Here is a 16,433-nt window from a genome sequence, read left to right on the forward strand (position 1 = left end):
GTTGCGGCGGGGACCGAATCCTTCGCGGACCGGCAAGATTTTGTTTGCGGACCGGCGGTTGAAGAACTGTGCTCTACACTGTGTGCGCTGTGACGAGAAACTTGTGCGCTGCGAGGTAATATTTTGTGCGTGAGCGCACCCCAGCGCAGCTTAGCGCCTAAGACCCTTCTATGGGGTCTTGCATAATATAATCTGAGGCTGCTAAAAAGCACGGAAAAAGACCACGGCGAGCCATTTTATTAATCGGGCTGTAAAATCTGTGCATTTAACGATGGTTTAGAGCAGGGGTGTCAAAGTCCCTCCTCGAGGGCCACAATCCAGTCGGGTTTTCAGGATTTTCCCAATGAATATGCAGGAGATCTATTTACATGCACTGCTTTAATTGTATGCTAATACATCTCATGCATATTCATTGGGGAAATCTTGAAAACCTGACTGGATTGCGGCCCTCGAGGAGGGACTTTGACACCCCTGGCGTAGAGCCATTATTAAATGCATGGTAAAATTAGAGAATTTGGCTCTTTGAGCATTCACAGTGACTGCAAAATTCTGACACATTGTTAGTTGTATTGTTTGAGTGATTTTGTTATTGTGTTTCAGCTTGAACATTTTTAATATGTATAAATTGCTAGGCAGTAACATTTGCGTAGCTTAAAATAATTAGATGTTATGATGACTGAATAAGTGTGTACAATTTTCTATTGAAATTTAAAGCATTTGCTGAAAATGGCAATACAACTATAGGGTTTTGTTTTGTCTCACTCTATATTGTGTTTACAGCAGGAAGTTGTGCCCCAGAGATGTAAATCTGGAATTAAGGTCAGCGTCTGAGCAGGCAATAAACCATGTGTGGCTGATCCAAGTGCCCGATTGCAATTTTATTGATGTCAATTTCTCTTGGTCTGATGCACGGAGTCTTATTTTATAGGGTTATTATTAATTATTAATGCCCTGCTGCATTCTAGAATTCAGTTTTATTTTCTGGAAGGTGCAAATTGTCATTCTGGCAATTTTTATGTCCAATAATTTTTTTTATTGAGTTTTAAAAATAAAATATACATAGCAAAAATCTTACAAAGAATCTCATCTCAACTCAGTTAATACATTGTAGATATACAAATTCAAAGAAATCAACAATCAATTATCATCACAATACAAACACGATAAAGTACCTCCCCTTCCCATCCCCCCTTCCCCCCTCCACCCATCCCATTTCCAAATATTACTAATAAATAGTGCTTCACTTTCTGATTACAAAACTGTCTGCTCTGAGTGATAATTGCTGTATATAAGGTTTCCAGGTCATCCCAAATTTACTGTATTTTATAAAATGGGGAGGTCGCCCTAGCTTCCAGAATCATAAGAGCCTGAAATGCTGCCCTCCAATGTCAAAATGAGGGTGGACTTTCTTCCAACCAATGTTGTAAAATACAATAAAGGATTTGCAAAATAATTCCCTAACCCCTTTCTTAAAACTCCTGTGCCATTGAAAAAATAATACCATCTGGGGGGAAGGAACCACAATTCTAGAAATAATTTTAAAAGTTGTGAAGCCTTGATGCATGGAGCTGTGCTCTGTGTAGATAAGTCAGCTCTAGTGAAAAGGTCTCATTTGCAAAACTGCTTGATGATTCTTAAATTGTATTCATAGAATAATTAGTATGGCTGTGGGCTGGGGAAACTCAGTCGGCCATGAAAATGCAGATGAGTGGAAAGTCACCGTTTAAATTGTCAGCAGTTCTGAAGCAGAGATGCAGCCCAGCCAGGTAAGAGAAATGTAGGTAGAGAACCCATCTAGGGCAGTGTTTCTCAACTGGCTCCTGAGTACCCTTGCCAGTCAGGTTTTCAAGATATCCATAGTGAATGTGCAGGGAATTGATTTGCATATCCCGCCTCCATTATATGCAAAAATCTTTCATGCCTATTCATTGTGGATACTCCAGGACCCAGTTGAGAAACAGTGACCTAAGGGTAGGGTTGCCAGATTTTGCACTCGGAAAACCCGGAACCCTATACCCACCCCCAGGCCTGCCCAGTTCTGCCCAACCCGGTGCTGTAACGCCCTAATCCCGCCCTAGCCCCGATCCCCCACTAGAGGTCTGCACGGGAACGGTGATCGTGAGAATCCCATCCTCAAATGACGGTGGGAGGGAGGGAAAGCTGCCGATGAAGAGTAGAGAAGGGTCCCAAGCCTCAGAGGTCACAACCTTTATACTTGTTCCCATAACCCCTTACTCTCTGGCTTCTGCCCAATCAGATTGAACCTACTGGATGGGAATAAACATTTCCCTATAGCTTCTCCCCTTCCCCACCCCCCTTTTTTTCTACTCTTATACTGACCACTAATGCTGGTCTACAGTTCTTCCCCCTCCCCCACTCAGAGACCTTTCTAGCTAGGTCTGGAAAGGTGTCCAACTTGGGCCATCCAGCCCATTGTTAAATTCACCTGTCGAGACCAGCTCTCAGGTTCAGCAATACTGGGACAAATGCAGTCATGGTCCAGCTTGCTCATTCCTTCTCCTTTCTTTCACATTTTGCCAGAAATCAGTTGAGCCTTTTTATCTCAATGGTTTCTGAACTAATTACTCCAAAACGGGTTCCAGACCAATTTGCTCAGCACCCCCCCCCCCCCCCCCCAGTGTGGATGTGTTTGATTACAGCTGCACGGCTCAGCAGTGGATGACCACCTATCCTGCCCTACACTTGCTGTCCTCTGTCCTGAAACCGCTCTGAGTTTTTGCAGGTCTGTGGGACCGTCAGATGATCAAGGAATAAAAGATGCACCCAGGGAGGATAAGGTCATAGTGGAGAGACTGAATGAATGCTTTGCTTTGGTCTTTACGGAAGAGGAGGCAAGAAATCTATTTGAACCAGAAATGGTTTTCAAGGGTGATGAGGTGGAGGAATTCAAAGAAATCCTGATGAACCTGGAAGACGTACTAAGCCAAATCAACAAGTTAAAGAGTGATAAATCACCTGGACCGGATGGTATACATCCCAGGGTACTCAAAGAGCTCAAACATGAAATTGCTGATCTGTTGTTAGTGGAGGGTGGGCAATGTTATGCTGATTTTTAAAAAGGGTTCAAGGGGAGATATGGGGAATTACAGACCGGTAAGCCTAACCTCAGTGCTGGGCAAAATAGGAAAATGGGAAACAATTATAAAAAAAATAAAACTGTGGAACATGAAGACAAACATGATTTAATGAGACGGAGTCAGCATGGATTCAGTCAAGGATGGTCTTGCTTGACTTCTTTGAAGGTGTGAATAAACATGTGGATAAAGGTGAGCCAGTTGATGTAGTGGGAGAGTGTGGCGCAGTGGTTAAAGCTACAGCCTCAGCACCCTGGGGTTGTGGGTTCAAACCCATGCTGCACCTTGTGACCTTGGGCAAGTCACTTAATCCCCCTATTGTCCCAGGTACACTAGATAGATTGTGAGCCCACGAACAGACACAGAAAAATGCTTGAGTACCTGGATAAATTAATGTAAAACCGTTTTGAGCTCTTTGGGGAATTGAATTTAAAAAAAAAAAAAAATAGTGTATCTAGATTTCCAGAAAGCGTTTGACAAAGTTCCTCACGAGCTACTTCTACTGGAGCGATGGTCTAGGACACAGGTGTCGAAGTCGGTCCTCGAGGGCCGGAATCCAGTCGGGTTTTCAGGATTTCCCCAATGAATATGCATTGAAAGCAGTGCATGCAAATAGATCTCATGCATATTCATTGGGGAAATCCTGAAAACCCGACTGGATTCCGGCCCTCGAGGAGGGACTTTGACACCCCTAGTAGGACATGGCAACTCAACTTCAATGCCAAAAAATGCAAAGTTATGCACCTGGGCAGCCAGAATCCATGCAAGTCTTATACCCTTAATGGCGAGATCCTAGCAAAAACGGTAGCAGAACGAGACTTGGGGGTAATCGTCAGTGAGGACATGAAGTCTGCCAATCAAGTGGAGCAGGCTTCGTCCAAGGCAAGACAAATCATGGGCTGCATACGAAGGGGTTTCATCAGTCGTAAGGCGGAAGTCATTATGCCATTGTATAGATCCATGGTGAGGCCCCACCTGGAATACTGTGTGCAATTCTGGAGGCCGCATGATCGCAAGGATGTGCTGAGACTGGAGTCGGTGCAAAGAATGGCCACCCGGATGGTCTCGGGACTCAAGGATCTACCATATGAAAAACGGCTTGACAAATTACAGCTAGACTCGCTCGAGGAGCGCAGAGAGAGGGGGGACATGATCGAGACGTTCAAGTATCTTACGGGCCACATCGAGGCGGAGGAAGATATCTTCTTTTTCAAGAGTCCCACGACAACAAGAGGGCATCCGTGGAAAATCAGGGGCGGGAAACTACGAGGTGACACCAGGAAATTCTTTTTCACTGAAAGAGTGGTTGATCGCTGGAATAGTCTTCCACTACAGGTGATTGAGGCCAGCAGCGTGCCTGATTTTAAGGCCAAATGGGATCGGCACATGGGATCTATTCACAGGGCAAAGGTAGGGGAGGGACATTAAGGTGGGCAGACTAGATGGGCCGAGGGCCCTTATCTGCCTTCTATTTCTATGTTTCTATGAGCGGCTCCTGAGAAAATTAAAGAGTCATGGTATAGAAGGCAATGTTCAATTGTGGGTTAAGAATTTGTTATCGGACAGAAAACAAAGGGTAGGGTTAAATGGCCATTTTTCTCAATGGAGGAGGTTGAATAGTGGTGTGCTGGAGGGATCTGTACTGGGACAGGCGCTATTTAACTTATTTACAAATGATCTGGAAATTGGAACTACAAGTAAGGTGATTAAAGTTGTTGAAACGCACGTGGATTGTGAAAAACTGTGGTGAGACCTTAGGAAATTGGAAGACTGGGTGTCCAAATGGCAGATGAAATTTAATGTGGACAAATGCAAAGTGACGCATATTGGGAAGAAGAACCCAAATCGCTGTTACTGGATACTGGGGTCCACCTTGGGAATTAGCGCCCAAGAAAGGGATCTGGATGTCATTGTAGACAATATGATGAAACCTTCCATCCAATGTGCAACGGTGGCCAAAAAAGCAAACTAGATGCTAGGAATTATTTAAAAAAAAAAGGATGGTTAACAAGACTAAGAATGTTATAATGCCTCTGTATCCCTCAATGGTGCAACCTCACCTGGAGTAACATAGAAACATAACATAGAAACATAGAAGATGACGGCAGAAAAGGGCTACAGCCCATCAAGTCTGCCCACTCTGCTTACCCACCCCCTGTCTAATAATAATAATAATAATAATAATAATTTTATTCTTGTATACCGCCATACCCGTAAAGTTCTAGGCGGTTCACATCCATTAATTAAGGTCCGTGATAACACACGGATTTACAAAATTTTGACAAAGATACAGGCAATGAAGTGTGGGGGGGGGGGGAACTCTTTGAAGAGATTAGGTCGAGGTAACGGTAATACAGAAGGAAGGGTTGTCTATGCCCTAATGACCCAATTTCCTTATCTTGACCCTCGTAGGGTCGTAGGGTATCCCATTTCTTCTTAAAGTCTGGCATGCTGTCTGCCTCGATCACCTGCACTGGAAGCTTGTTCCAATGATCAACCACTCTCTCTGTGAAGAAATACTTTCTGGTGTCTGCAGCAGCCACTCTCTCCTCCTCTCCCTATTGGCTAAGGCTCTTAACATTTGCATCTCCTCTTCCTATAGGCTAAGGCTCTTTACACCTGCATTGTGATGTCATAGAACTTTCTGATTATAGAAAAATAGAAACATGATGGCAGATAAAGGCCAAATGACCCATCATAGAAACATAGAAGATGACGGCAGAAAAGGGCTACAGCCCATCAAGTTTGCCCACCCTGCTTACCCACCCCCTGTCTATGCCCTAATGACCCAATTTCCTTATCTTGACCCTCGTAGGGATCCCACATGGGTATCCCATTTATTCTTAAAGTCTGGCACGCTGTCTGCCTCGATCACCTGCGCTGGAAGCTTGTTCCAATGATCAACCACTCTCTCTGTGAAGAAATACTTTCTGCATTCAGTTCTGGTCTCCATATCTCAAAAAAGATATAGCGGCACTAGAAAAGGTTCAAAGAAGGGCGACCAAGATGATAAAGGGGATGGAATTCCTCTCATAAGGCTTCAGCTTGGAAAAGAGACAGCTGAGGGAAGATATGATTAAGTCTACAAAATCCTGAGTGATGTAGAATGGGAGGAAGTGAATCGATTTATTACTGCATCAAGATTTACAAAGACTAGGGGGGCACTCGATGAAGTTACTTAGTAATACAGTAAAACCTTGGATTGCAAGTAACTTGGTTTGCAAGACAAGCAAAACATTTGATTAAATTTTAACTTGATATACAAGCAATGTCTTGTTATACGAGTACATACAGTATACACACATCACAACTGAGCCGATGGTTCTTCTCTCTCTGATGCTCCAGGAGTGTAGTGACTGTTCTAAATGAGCGAGGTCTTGTAATATAAGTAGGTATAGTATTTTGTATTAAAGTTTTGGGGTTGTGGAACGAATCGTCTGAGTTTTCATTATTTCCTATGGGGAAATTCGCTTTGATATGAGTGCTTTGGATTATCAAGCACGCTTCTAGAACGAATTATGCTCACAAACCAAGGTTTTACTGTACTTTTAAAACCAATAGGAGGAAATATTTTTTTTCATTCAGAAAATGAATGCATTGCCAGAGGATGTGGTATGAGCAGTTAATGTAGCTGGTTTTAAAAAAAAGGTTTGGACAAGTTCCTGGAGGAAAAATCCATAGTCTGCTGTTGACACAGACATGGGAGAAGTCACATGGCTTGGTGGCTTGGAATGCTGCTACTATTTGGGGTTTTGCCAGGTTTTTGTGACTTGGATTGGCCTCCGTAAAGACGGGATACTGGGCTATATGGAAAATTGACCTGACCCAGTAAGATTATTCTTATGTTCTTATTTCTGGAGCTTGGATTTCTAGCAGAGTGTATGGAGCTTCGAAGGCTGTGAGAAGGAAACCTAAAAAAAAAAAAAAAAGTTTCAAACCTTCTCATACGAAGTGACCTTGTTTTATTCTTAAAATCTATCCAAGACAAGCAGAGTATTACAGACCGAGCTATGCTATGCTTCACTTGTGGCTTAAAGAATACAAGTCTCTCACAGCAATTAAGTCAGTGAAGCATTTTCCACCTCGTAGTGCCCGGAACAGGCTAGCTTGCCAGCTTTTTAGTAATGGATTTGCTCTGAACTCCTTTTTCATTTGATCAGCCCAGCTGTGCCGATTATTTGCAGATGTTAATTTCTCCTGACTGGGCATCGGAACATGCACGCACAACTTACATAGGCCTAATGAGTGAACAAGTATTGCATGAGGGAGGCTATAGTACCCTAGGGATTATATCGCCCAGCAAATGGTTCCGCTTGCTTTTATGCACTTTTCAGAAACAGAAAAAGTATCACCCAGTGCTCCAGACACTTTCAGCATTGAACCCCCAAACTTCAGTTCAAGGATCGAGTTAATAATTTCAGGGCCAAGATGAATCCTGCTCAGCTGCACCCACCACATTATATCCCTCTGCATGGGATTTTCTGCAAGGGAGGCATCATTTGCCAGGGCACTGACTACCACTTTCCCCTTGTCTTCGGTTACAGCAGGGGTGTCAAAGTCCCTCCTGGAGGGCCGCAATCCAGTCAGGATTTCCCCAATGAATATGCACAAGATCTATTAGCATACAATGAAAGCAGTGCATGCAAGTAGATTTCATGCATATTCATTGGGGAAATCCTGAGAACCAGACTGGATTGCGGCCCTCAAGGAGGGACTTTGACACCCCTGGGTTACAGGTTGGGAAAACCCCAGCTAGGTCTGCATCAAAAATAAAATGCGAATGCGGAATGCTCAGCAGCGGTCGTTCATGGGACAGGGTAAAAGCCGGACCCCGTGGATCTGAACCTCGTCCTCTGGGTTGATTTTTCTTCTAGGTCAGTGGTTCTCAACCCTGTCTTGGGGACCCCCCAGCCAATCGGCTTTTCAAGATATCCCTAATGAATATGCATGAGAGAGATTTGCATATAATGGAAGTGACAGGTATGCATATCTCTCTCATGCATATTCATTAGGGATATCTTGAAAACCTGACTTGCTGGGGGGGGGGGGGGGGTCTCCCCAGGACAGGGTTGAGAACCACTGTTCTAGGTCTTCTTTCTCCTACCTGCACAAACAATGCAAACCTTTACTTCAGGCCTTGTTCTGGGGCTTGGATTTGAGGTCCAGATCGTGTCCCAGAGAGCGGACTCCGTGCGCCATCCGATCCTTGCCGCTTCTCGATAAGAGCAACAGCTGCTCGCTCTCTTGCCCATAGAACTCCATTTCCCAGGAGGCCGAGCGGCAGGGGCGGGGCTTGCGCTGCTACATAAAGCTGGAATGGCTTTGCAGCCGAGCAGACGGCGTCTGGAGCGTGGAGGAGGCAGAGCTGGTCTCAGGCTCCCCTGGATGGGCTTCTAGTAGCGCGTGCCTCTGCCTGGCTTCTGGATTCGGAGTTTTCTCCCTGGTGCAACTGGATTTTTGGTGCTTTTATGGCTTTTTTTTTCCTCACCCAGAGGTGGCTGCGTGTGTTTCAGTTACTCCTTGTGGATTTGGGGTTCTTTTAAATAGGCTGGTTGGCAACTTTCACCCGAGTCAGCTTCCCGGTGCCATGCGTGGAATCCCCCAGGATGCAAGAAAGGACCAAGTGGCAGAGGAATATTTGGGGACGCTGGGCAAAACTTCTCTTGCCCTCTCTTTGTTTAAAAAAATCGACCTGCTTTAGGGTGGCAAACCTAAGGGATCCTGATGCCTGGGGTGCTAAGGTGTAATCTTGGACGCCTGGGATTTTAATTTTTGTGGCTTGGAATACTCACTCTCTCCTCTTTGGAATACTGTTTGCTGGGAGTCATGTGGATATATTTCGGACACTTTTTGCCCTGAAGGTGAGTGGATTTCTAATAACTTCTTCCCTCCCCCTCTTGCGACGTTGACAGGTGCTTGTCAGGGTTAAGTTCCCCTCGGGTGCGCTTTAGCCCTTTTATCTCCATCGCTGCAGTGGGAATGGGACGTGTCAGGATGAGGAATTCGTGTAAGAGTGTGAGTAGGGGTAAAAAGTTGGCTCTGTGAGTCCCTTTCACTTTTCTAATTTAAAGTTTATTGAGCCAGTGGTGTGTGTGTGTGTGTTTTAACTGAAAAATTGTGCCCTTTGCACTTATTTCTAAGCAGTTAGCATAGCAGGGTTTAAAAAAGATTTTCCTAACACAAAAGATGGATTTGGGGAAATCTGCTTATTCCTAAGAAAAGCAGCATAAAATCTGTTTTACTATATTTGCCAGGTACTTGTGACCTGGGTCGGCCGCTGTTGGAAACAGGATACTGGGCTGGGTGGACCTTTGGTCTGTCCCAGTACGCCAACTCGCATGGTCTTAGGTATGGGTACATCCCGTTAGGTTGTGGAATGTGACATGGAAAGATCCCAAGACTGGCATAGTTTAATCCCTACAGAGAAGAAGCCTTTAGCCCAGCGGGGACAAAACAAGAACCAATCTGTTTTAGACTGGGTTATGGTCAGATACAACTTGGGATTTAGTGGGGAATGTGGGATATTTCGTTACTCCATTGCATTTTGAGTTGAGCTTGACTTTCGCCTTTCGGGGTCTTACACCAGTGGTGACTGTTTGTCCCTTTCCTAGGGATTGAAAAGCTTGGAAGAGAACCAGAAGTGAAATGAAAGCTGTGTTGTGTCTATTACAACCCAGATTTAGTCCCTTCTACAGAATACTGCACTGTTTACCAATTGAGGAAAGAATACTATTCAAATTCTCCTGCTTTTGCTACAAACTAATCTGGGGAATGGCCCCCAACTACCTCCTACCCCACTTCGAATTCTACTCCTCCACTAGGTCTACCTTTTTGCAGACCCAAAAATCGCAGGCTGCAGATCTCGAACCTTCAAATTTCAAGCTGCCAGACAGCAACCTGGGCTAGGTTATTTCTTGGATGTCGCTAGGCTGACCAACAGCGTCTTCCGGAAAGAATTTGTTTAAGAAATTCATGTCCTAGCCAGAATTTCTCCCCGCGAACAAAACTACCACACCTTACCCTGAATTTCTTCCTCATATTTAGGTATCCTATATTCTTTGTTTATTAAAAATTTCCTCTCCACAATTGTTATCCAGCTACTCGCTGGTGTCTGACCATTTCCAATGTAATATGTAGAATAGTTAATTCTTATACTGCAACCTATGGTTAGTTTTTCTTCTAACCACCTTGCACCTGTAATCGCTGACCTTATCTATTTAATGACTGTAATTTGCTGATTGTACAGCTATTCTTCATTGTGAACCGCCTAGAAGTCGCAAGATTATGGCGGTATAGAAAAATAAAGTTATTATTATTAATACGTTTGTTTGCCTCTTTGTAAAGTCAGCTAGTTAAAACTGTACTTTATCGGGCACTTCTTAAGGGACCTTGCATGCAAAACTTATGTGCTAAGAATTACTCCAGGAGGTGCATGTAACCCCATGTTACTACCTGCATGAGGGCCAGATATGCAAAAGCCACCCCACCTCCGTTTTTGTCTGACACACTATCTTGCTTCATGTCTGTCGCTTTCTTTACTTCACCATTCTCTGTTTTGCGACATGGCTTCATCCCTCGAGTTCCCCCCCCCCCCCCCAAGCGATTCTACCAAATTAATACCTCGATGCTCTAAAGCCCACATTAAAATCCTGTGGGCCATTGTAGTGCGGGTACAATTTCAGATTTAGGAAAGACGAGCGATGCTCTAAAAAGTTCCCCTGCAAATGAGGATTGGAGACATCCCAGCAGATCAGCGACTGACGCATGCGCAGAAGAGTCCACGGAAAGAGGCGTAGATATGCGCATGCGCCAAGTAAAGCTACATTGTCAGCACATGTGTGTGTCGATCATAGGCGTGCCTTAATGAAGTGCCTCGTTGGCGGTTGTCATAAGCGCGCGTCAAGGGGGCAGAAAACTACCAGGAAACCATGCAAATGTGAAAACGCAAGATATATACAGTATATGCTTTTTTTTTTTTTCGACACAGCTTCGGTGTACATGCCTTTAACGTGCGCCTCAGACACGCTTTTAACAAATGCGTATATGTATGGCATCCCCCTCCCCCCAAAGTATGATCCCCACTACTAGGATGATAAATATTTATCCCTATTTCTTTTTGAACTTTCACCTCACGCAATTGGCAGCCCCAGACCACACGCTTTCAACGAATGCGCATGAGATACGCCTTTAACACGCACACCTGAGACGCGCTTTAGCATTAGCGGGACCTGCTGTGAAATTTGGAGTGTTAAAGGCCAGCGCTTCATTTTGTGCGTCATTTTAATACTGATGAGCTTGTCGCAATTTCCATATGATTATCGGAGGCTGCTGGAAAGGAACGGAAAAGGCAGCGATTAGCCGTTTTGGGCATCGGTAGCTGGAATACTTTTGACGCTAAACCGGTTAGATCTGGTTTCGCTACAGGCATGTAAGTAGAGAATGACAAGGGGACAAATTTTTCCTCGACCCCTGCAAGAACTCAATTTCCCTGTCCTGTCCCCGTTTGTTTCTGTCCCTGCCCAATTCCTGTAAGCTCTGTCTTAACCGCACAAGCCTCGAACACTTATGATTTTAAAGTATTTGAGGCTTGTGCAGATGAGGACAGAACTGAGGCATTGGTGGAATGAGGCATTATGACATCACAATCTGAGCTCTAGAATGTTGCTACTTAGGATTTGAAAGTGTTTGAGGCTTGTGCAGATGAGGACGGAGCTCAGGTATTGGTGGAATGAGGCATTATGACATCACAATCTGAGCTCTAGAATGTTGCCACTTAGGATTTTAAAGTGTTTGAGGCTTGTGCGGATGAAGACGGAGCTTAGGCATTGGTGGAAGGAGGCATTATGACATCACAATCTGAGATCTAGAATGTTGCTGCTTATGATTTTAAATGTTTGAGGCTTGTGCGGATGAGGACGGAGCTTGCTGGAATGGGGCAGGGACAGAAAAAGAACTCACTGGGATGAGAAAATGAGTTCCTGCGGGGATGGGGAAAAATTTGTCCCCCTGTCATTCTCTACATGTAAGCTTGGAGCATTGGGGCCTAAAGTTGGTAGTGACTTGTAGAAAACCTTGGACCTGAAGCGGACGGACCTTTCGGCTTTGCAATAGGAGTCCTTTCCTCTCTGGGTTCTGGGCTATTTGATCGCACAGTGCCTGCGGCTCCCTCTGGCTCTGGACACTACGTGAAATGGGGGTGGGGTTGTGAAATGATGTATATTTAGCATTGAGCGTAAGGAAGAGAGATCGATGTGTGGCTCATTGCATTTCTCGTGTAATGTTAGCCCCATCTAGCCAGAGCATGAGTTGCACTATATCATAATATCTCCTCTCCCCCCACATCCCAGTTGCACTTGAAACATGAATAATGCAGTAAAGTCATACAGATAAATTTGTAGCATACCTCTTAAATATGTGGAGCTGTATTTCTAGCTTAGAGCAGCTGGTTGGCGGGTGGTGACTTTTGGGAAGTGGCTGTTTTGTTGGCTATGGCAGGAGTTTTGGTAAGACTGGAGCCTCCAATAAGTTACTTGCAAATTATCCAGAATTTCTAGATAGAATATTAATTCCTTACGCCCCTTCCAGAACACTAAGATCAAATGCCCAACATCCCCTATCCATTCCATCGATGCGCCTTATTAGCATAAAGCGTTCAACCATCTTCTCAGTCATTGCCCTTAAGCTCTGGAATTCTATGAACATAAGAATAGCCTTACAGGTTCAGACCAATGGTCTATCAGGCCCAGTAGCCCGTTCTCACGGTGGCCAATCCAGGTCACTAATACCTGGCCAAAACCCAAGGAGTAGCAACATTCCATACAGAATCTCAAAGAATAGCAAGATTCCGGAATCCCAGAGAGTAACAAGATTCTAGAATCCCAAAGAGTAGCAACATTCCATGCAGAATCTCAAAGAACAACAAAATTCCGGAATCCCAGAGAGCAACAAGATTCTAGAATCCCAAAGGGTAGCAACATTCCATGCAGAATCTCAAAGAATAGCAAGATTCCGGAATCCCGGAGAGTAACAAGATTCTAGAATCCCAAAGAGTAGCAACATTCCATACAGAATCTCAAAGAATACCAACATTCCGGAATCCCAAAGAGTAACAAAATTCTAAAATCCCAAAGAGTAGCAACATTCCATTCTACTGATCCAGGGCAAGCAGTGGCTTCCCACATGTCTTTCTCAAGACAGACTATGGACTTTTCCTCCAGGAACTTGCCTAAACCTTTCTTAAAACTGTGAGAAGAATCGATACTAAAGCGCTTTAAAATAAAATGAAAAACATTTCTATGCAAGGATGCCTTCAACCCGCAATTTAAACTTTTTTACAACTATAATTTACAGACGTGTCACCTCCCCCCTATTGTACACATGCCAGCCTGGTTCCTCTCTGAATCACTTCTGGGTCATAGGGCCAGGAAGTGACATTGGAGGGAAACCTAACGCTGGCGTGAGGAGCATGCTGCAGAAGCCACTCACTAGTGAAGCCACTCACTAGTGAAGATAAAGAGGTATGGAATTTGGGGTGAGGGGGGTGGAAGAAGTAGGGGTACAGAGGAGGGTGCAGGGTGGGCGCCTCCTACTGTTACTACGCCACTGTGTACCTCATCCCAGTACCTTATGGGGGTAATATTCAATAGATCACCTAAAGTTTATATGCTGAGCTAATCTGTATAAATGTACAACTGAGCATTTATTTATTTAAAAATTTATTACTTTCAATCATCCTACAATTCTGAACATGTTACAATAAAACATACATAATCATTAAATAGCTCTAACAGCGCAGCATAAAGTAACTTCACCATAAAAACTGCCTCATAAAGAACCACAAGCAGCTCCATCATTCAAGGACAACATTTTCTTAAATACAATGGTTTTAACCAATTTCCTGAACTGAAGTAAACATACGAATTGCCGCTGCTGGGTCAGACCAGTGGTCCATCGTGCCCAGCAGTCCGCTCACACGGCGGCCCTCTGGTCAAAGACCAGTGCCCTAACTGAGACTAGCCCTACCTGCGTGCTTTCCGGTTCAGCAGGAACTTGTCTTGAATCCCTGGAGGGTGTTTTCCCCTATTTGAATCCCTGGAGGGTGTTTTCCCCTATAACAGCCTCCGGAAGGGCGTTCCAGCTTTCTACCACTCTGGGTGAAGAAGAACTTCCATACGTTCGTATGGAATCTGTCCCCTTTCAATTTTAGAGGGTGCCCTCTCGTTCTCTCGTAGCAGTGGCACCTTCCACTCAGATCCTCAATCTCTGCAGCTTTTAATCATCCATGAGCTTCAGCAGCACCTGCAGATCTTCGTGTTTCCAGAAGAAAGAAACGCGCATTAAATGCTCTTTGACGGGCACAGATGATTGAGGTTTGTTTTTTTGCATTTCCTCCTCAGAACTGGTGTCGGAATAGCCGGCACATGGCACAAATGCCTGGATTTAAAAGTCGACACCTTTTAATTCTCAAGGGTTTGAAACGGCCGGACGCTTTCTCCAGTTTTGCACATACCGTGTTGGAAATAGAAACGTAGAAATAGATGGCAGATAAGGGCCACGGCCCATCTAGTCTGCCCACCCCAATGACCCTCCCCTACCTATCTCTGTGAATAGATCCCACGTGTCTATCCCATTTGGCCTTAAAATCAGGCACGCTGCTGGCCTCAATGAACTTCTCTCTTTAGCCAGAACACGAGCGTGGCGTATGATCTCGGTCTCTCAAACTGACTGGTAACGTTCACCACGACGCTTGCGTCCCATAGAGAGCTGCTTTCTGCAATTCATGAGGCGTAACGTGTGCAGACAACTTACCAGGTGGGCTTGGAAGGTCTTTCATCAAGCCCATGGCGCCCAAAACAAAGGGAAGTATTTCTCTGTCTTTCTGCACATTTTCTTGGTCTCAGACTGCATTTTTTAGACTTGAGCATCTTCCCTCTCTCTCTCTCTCTCTCTCCTTACAATTAACTGAGTAATCACTTGGGACCAATACCTATTCTTGTTTCTTACATTTATTTTCCCAATCCCCTTTTGTGTTTACCTTAAATGTTTCTCACATTTTCTATATCGATTGTATTTCTCCCTCTCTTCCTATTCGTGTCCAGGGGCTTTTCAGTCCGTTTTACCTAGTACGTATTTGTTGTCAGTCTTGTAGTTTTTTATTGTTTAATCAATAATAGATATTTTCATTATAGAAATGTATGTTTTATTTGTTAAATTTTTGTTTACATGTTAATTTTAAATTTTGTTCAACGCTTTGTAGTTTCGAAAAAGCGTTCAATCAAAAACCTGAATAAACAATAAATCTCCATAATCAATGTCATTCTGGTGGGGATTTTTTTTCTCTTTCACCACCAGTGGCGTAGCGAGGGGCAGTGGCGCCCTCCCCTTCCCCACTCCTCCTGCCATATGTGTGCCCTCCTTCCCCCGTACCTCTTTAAATTTTCCCAGAGCGAGCAGAGTTACGAGCTTGCTACCCACGTCGTGTCGGCTCTTCCTCTGATGTCCCCTCCTAAGCACGGGACCCAGAGGTGACGTCAGAGCCGACAGCAAGTTCGAGAGGCTGCTCGCTCTGGGAAAATTAAAGCGGTATGAGGGAAGGGGCAGAGAGGAGGACAGGTGCCCCCACCAAAATGATGCCTAGGGCGGACCCCCTCTCCCCCCTTGCCACGGCACTGTTTTACCGCTCTAACTGGTCTTCTGGCCTCCAGCTTTTTAATCAGTTGAGATGGGGATGTCCCAGGTGATCATAACCTCTTTGTTTTCCACCGTTCTCTTCGGGTTGCGATTGCCAAAGCTTTCCCACCCCACTGACGTTGCCATGCTTTGATTTTCCCGTGAATGAGATGCGCCACCTTGATTTGCCATCGGCACTGTGCAGCCAGCCACGAGATAAATAAAGCGGGCTTTGCCCTGATCTCTGTGACTTACTTGTGTCCAGTTCTTGGTCTTGTGGAAAACTTTCAGCACTGGGGCAGTCGCAGAAGTAGAGAAATGTCTTCGCCAAAGCTGTGTGTCAGACCCCCTCTATCCTTACACTAGGCTCCACGTGGATTTAGTTTTAAGTGTTGGGGCTCATTCATGCGATCTCTGTCCTTGGGACGCCATTAAACACAATAGGCTAAATTTCACATGGGTGGCAAAAGGGCACCAGAAACTGTGTGCTAAGCTAGAATTCTCTAAAGATGAGGTGTGATCCCCAAGCATAAGGTTCAAAGAAGAGCGACCAAGATGGTAAAGGAGATGGAACTCCTCTCGTATGAGGAAAGAAGAAAAAGGTTAGGGCTCTTCAGCTTGGAAAAGAGACAGTTGAGGGGAGATAGGATTGAAGTCTACAAAATCCTG

The sequence above is a fragment of the Geotrypetes seraphini genome, chromosome 10, assembly GCF_902459505.1.
Source record: "Geotrypetes seraphini chromosome 10, aGeoSer1.1, whole genome shotgun sequence".
Taxonomy (NCBI): Eukaryota; Metazoa; Chordata; class Amphibia; order Gymnophiona; family Dermophiidae; genus Geotrypetes; species Geotrypetes seraphini.